Source organism: Schistocerca piceifrons, chromosome 8, assembly GCF_021461385.2.
Source record: "Schistocerca piceifrons isolate TAMUIC-IGC-003096 chromosome 8, iqSchPice1.1, whole genome shotgun sequence".
Classification (NCBI taxonomy): domain Eukaryota; kingdom Metazoa; phylum Arthropoda; class Insecta; order Orthoptera; family Acrididae; genus Schistocerca; species Schistocerca piceifrons.
The window spans coordinates 123,459,855-123,465,002 of NC_060145.1; the positions used below are offsets into that span (position 1 = coordinate 123,459,855).

A 5,148-nucleotide genomic window follows, 5' to 3' on the forward strand; every position below is an offset into this window, starting at 1 on the left:
TGCCAAGGTCATCATCAGTCCAAACGCTTACACACTACTTAACCTAAATTATCCTAAGGACAAACACACACACCCATGCCCGAGGCAGGACTTGAACCTCCGCCGGGATCAGCCGCACAGTCCATGACTGCAGCGCCTAAGACCGCTCGGCTAATCCCACGCGTCTTCTTCATAACCATTAATGCTGCTGTTGAGCTTCACGCTGTTCTGATTTATGCAACTTCTCACTACTTTCATCTTTCTTCGATTTACTCTCAAACCATATTCTGTGCTCATTAGACTGTTCATTCCATTCAGAAGATACTGTAATTCTTCTTGACTTCCTCTCAAGATAGCAATGCGAACAGCGAATCGTATCATTGATATCCTTTCACCTTGATTTTAATTCCATTCTTGAACCTTTCTTATATTTCCATCATTGCTTCTTCGATGTATAAAGTAAACAACAGCGGATGAAGACTACATTTCTGCCTCACACCCTTTTTAATCCAAGAACTTCGTTCTTGGTTTTCCACTCTTCTTATTCCTTCTTGGCTCTTGTACACGTCGTATATTAACCATCTCTCCCTATAGTTTACCCCAATTTTTCTCAGAATTTTAAACATGTGTTCGATTTTACATTGTCGAACGCTTTTTCCAGCTCGACAAATCAACTGAGCATGTCTTGATTTTTCTTCAGTCTTGCTTCCATTTTGGATTGCAACGTGAGAACTGACTCTCTGGTGCCCTTAGCTCTCCTAAAGCTAAATCACTCGTCATCTAACTGGCTATACTCATTTAAACAGCCTGTCAAGCTGAAGCAGCAGCTAGAATGTTGTAGCTGTGTCAGCCCAATCCAGATAAATTCTTTAGGTATCTAAACGCCCTGGTGGATTGCTGGATGTATCAGAAAGAGAAAAAATGAATTTCGTTGTTCTTAATTTATTTTCGCTTCTTTGCAAGCCAAAATTAACAATAACCCTGTTATTTTATATCCAGTCGTGATTTTCATACTGTAAGTAGCCTGTTTGTATGTTGGCAACGCTATAGACCGTGTTAATACCACTGACAGCGTTGTGCGCTCTCGGCAAGAGATTCTGTGGCCGGACGGACTAGCAGTTAGCGAGTGGATAGGGAAGTGTATGGACATGATATTCTTAGTGCAGACTCTGTGTTGGTAGGGCACGCAATGTAAAGTGACATGAAATGATGTGTTTATAAGAAAATATGCAAGGAAATGTGTGATGATGGATATTATTGATAATGTTTGGGTAGTGGATTTATTGACAACTATATAATTTTTCGAACTGGATGTCACATGAATAAGGTAAAATTTTCTAAATAAATTTTTTGCTAACCATATGCCTCTTAGTAGTTAGGGTCTATTGTAATTAGAATCTCTTTATTTAGTTGGCGGTTGTTGCTTCTTGCTGTAATTGATTCGTGTTATGAAGATTTTCTGTGAGGTAAGTGACTCATGAAAAAGAATGGGGTTTGCACTATCGGGATTCGTGACTGAAATGAGTTTAGGCAATTGGAGGTAGTTTCATATTTCTTTAATTTCATATTTTTTGAGTTTATATTATTGTTTGGATTTCTTGCAGTTCAGGGCCATTCTTTTGTGTTAATTATTGGAAGTCATGTTGTCAATGTATAGCGATCAGATTGCGTTGGGTTTGTATATTGTGGGTGATGAATGAATAGGTTAAGTTTGAGTTGTCTTTGCCAGGGAAAATTCTGTAGGTCAGTGTCTTGTAAAAAAAATAATTAAGGAGGTAGTTTCAATATCTTTCTGTGTCTTTCTGTTTGATGCTCGCAGAAAATAAAATATGCTTACATCCTAGTAAACACGAAGCCAAGTTTATACACAATTCGCTTTTACAGATTTGGAAGTATTTTATCGAGCATTCAGTAGCAGCAGAGTTCAGACAGTTTTCTTCGTTTCTGGTTTTGTAATCCCTCTGAAGCATAAACAAATCCGAAAATTTATTAACACTTCTGTAACGAAAATTTCAGACTGTACAGATGGCAGTCAGCTCGATCCACCTGTTTAAACTTCCTGCGCTTCTGGTCCTCTAGTCAGACTCCGACTGAAATGACGCAAAACGATCGCTTCCAGAAAATACAATCTGTGATCAGCACTCTCAAGGAATTCCCTTCGGTCACGGCAGTACCCAAGTACCACCCATGTAGCAGCGGACGGGTGAACCAGTTGATCACAAAACAAGATATTACGACATATGTTTACTTACATCTACGCATTTACAATTTTTTCCTACCCAGCAATAGTAGCCACTACGAACAAGAGAAATCAGTTTCGATTATTGTTGACACATAATGTTTCATTGATATCTGTGTACTCGATGATTTACCTCGTGGTGATGCAAGTTAATCAAAGACGTGCATTTTCATCTGTTGTCATGGTTAATGGCCTATCACAAGTTCTGAGCGCTGCAATCGTCATACCGAAACCTTTGAAGCAATATAAACAATTTACTTAGATTCTGTATATTGTTCTAAGAGTATGTCTTACTTTGAATCGATGTTGCTGAGTCGTCCTGGTTTTCTGGAGTAGCGCTATCGGTGGACATCGGTGTATTAGGGTGTCGCAGTTACTGTTCATGCGACTTACCTGAAACAAGAGAAAACGTAAATTAGCTGTAGATTAGGCGCTAAAGGATCACTGTTTCTAAAAAATTTCATAGCTCTTGTCGTTATCATTACTGAGTTCTGTGGATTATTCGTAACTTTCTTCATCCATATCAATTGAAATAAAACGTGTAGCAGTCTCGTACTCGTGGTGTTGTAATATGAATTATGGAGGTACTGATATGTATTTTATTGTTTCATATGCAGCATATCAATTTCTGCTGGTTTTATGGTATATCTGAAGGAGCTGGCATCCCGTTCTTTCCACCGATGAGTGTCGCATATGTCTTCAACCAGACAATCGTCGGAGATGTATTTGGAGACAACCTGGTCACGCTGAATGCTTTAGGCACACTGTCCAGCGAGTGCAGCAAGGTAGAGGTTCCCTGCTGTTTTTGGGTCGGCATTGATTGGGGCCAGCCGCGCGGGATTAGCCGAGCGGTCTGCGGCGCTGCAGTCATGGACTGTGCGGCTGGTCCCGGCGGAGGTTCGAGTCCTCCCTCGAGCATGCGTGTGTGTGTTTGTCCTTAGGATAATTTAGGTTAAGTAGTGTGTAAGCCTAGGGACTGATGACCTTAGCAGTCGAGTCCCACAGGATTTCACACACATTTGAACATTTGATTGGGGCCGACGTACACCGCTGATGGTCATGGAAGGCGCCTTAATGGCTGCACGATACGTGAATGCCATCCTCCGACCGACAGTGCAACCATATCGGCAGCATATTGGCTAGCCATTCGTCTTGATGGACGACAGTTCGCGCCCCCATCGTACATCTTGTCAATGACTCCCTGCATGATAACGACATTTATTATTTTGAAACTTCCTGGCAGATTAAAACCGTGCGCCCGACCGAGACTCGAACTCGGGACCTTTGCCTTTCGCGGGCAAGTGCTCTACCAACTGAGCTACCGAAGCACGACTCACGCTCCTTTCTTTCAGGAGTGCTAGTTCTGCAAGGTTCGCAGGAGAGCTTCTGTAAAGTTTGGAAGGTAGGAGACGAGGTACTGGCAGAAGTAAAGCTGTAAGTATCGGGCGTGAGTCGTGCTTCGGTAGCTCAGTTGGTAGAGCACTTGCCCGCGAAAGGCAAAGGCCCCGAGTTCGAGTCTCGGTCGGGCGCACAGTTTTAATCTGCCAGGAAGTTTCATATCAGCGCACACTCCGCTGCAGAGTGAAAATCTCATTCTGGATTTATTATTTTATTTATTTATTGTTCCGTGAGACCAAATTAAGGAGGAGTCTCCATGGTCATGGAACGAGTCAATACATGAAATTATAACACGATATTAGAAACAGATAAAATAAAATACAAAAAAACATATTCAGGTGACAAGTCGTAAGTTTAAATGAAGAAAATCAACAACGTAACACTGGAATTTGCTTAATTTTTTAGCTCTGCCAGGAGCTCCTCGACAGAATAGAAGGAGTGAGCCATGAGGAAACTCTTCAGTTTAGACTTAAAAGAGTTTGGGCTACTGCTAAGATTTTTGAGTTCTTGTGGTAGCTTATTGAAAATGGATGCAGCAGAATACTGCACTCCTTTCTGCACAAGAGTCAAGGAAGTGCATTCTACATGCAGATTTGATTTCTGCCTAGTATTAACTGAGTGAAAGCTGCTAACTCTTGTGAATAGGCTAATATTGCTAACAACAAACGACATTAAAGAAAATATATACTGTGAGGGCTATGTCAGAATTCCCAGATTTTTGAATAAGGGTCGACAAGAGGTTCTCGAACTTACACCACATATAGCTCGAACAGCCCGTTTTTGAGCCAAAAATACCCTTTTTGAATCAGAAGAATTACCCCAAACGATAATACCATACGTCATAAGCGTATGAAAATATGCGAAGTAGACTACTTTTCGTGTTGAAGTGTCGCTTATTTCAGATACTGTTCTAATGGTAAATAAAGCAGCATTTAGCTTCTGAACAAGATCCTTTCCACAACAGCTTACTATCTATCCGAACGCCTAGGAACTTGAACTTGAAACGTCCCCTTTGAACAATTGTACAGGACTGTGCTTAACCTGACACACAATATTTTTAGCGCAACGCAATCTGACTTTCAGAAATCCCTACAAAAGAATGGCCCTGACTAACATTAACCTATGCATTTCACAAATCGCTTACCTGACAAAAATCTTGGTTACTCGAACTACTGCAATACAGCGAGCGCCACTACTGCCAGCTAAATAAAAGATTCAAACTATGGAAGGCACTAACTACTGATAGGGATAGTCAGCAAATGAAAGATATTAATAGAGAACAAACAATGTATTTACCTTAATATCATCAAAAGTCATAATATATATAGCAGTTCATGACAAATTACAAAACTCCGCCATCTCTCTCCCCACATCCACCACTGCTGGCGGCTCACCTCCAACTGCGCAACGCTATGCGCTGTTCACATGCAACTGCCTAACACTACAATGCCGAGTATTACAACAATGCAAAGCAGCCACAGACTGCACACAGCACAGCCAGTGATTTTCATACAAAGGTGGCGTTACCAATA

General features: G+C 41.2%; 2 non-coding genes across 2 annotated transcripts; one reads left to right on the forward strand and one right to left on the reverse strand.

Annotated features, from left to right (window-relative positions):
• Window positions 1–3,471: 3,471 nt before the first annotated feature.
• Trnas-cga lies at window positions 3,472–3,546 on the reverse strand. The gene has a single exon. It is a non-coding gene; the product is annotated as a tRNA-Ser (tRNA).
• A 128-nt stretch (window positions 3,547–3,674) lies between these two features.
• On the forward strand, window positions 3,675–3,749 carry Trnas-cga. Its single transcript has one exon. It is a non-coding gene; the product is annotated as a tRNA-Ser (tRNA).
• The last annotated feature ends 1,399 nt before the right edge of the window (window positions 3,750–5,148 follow it).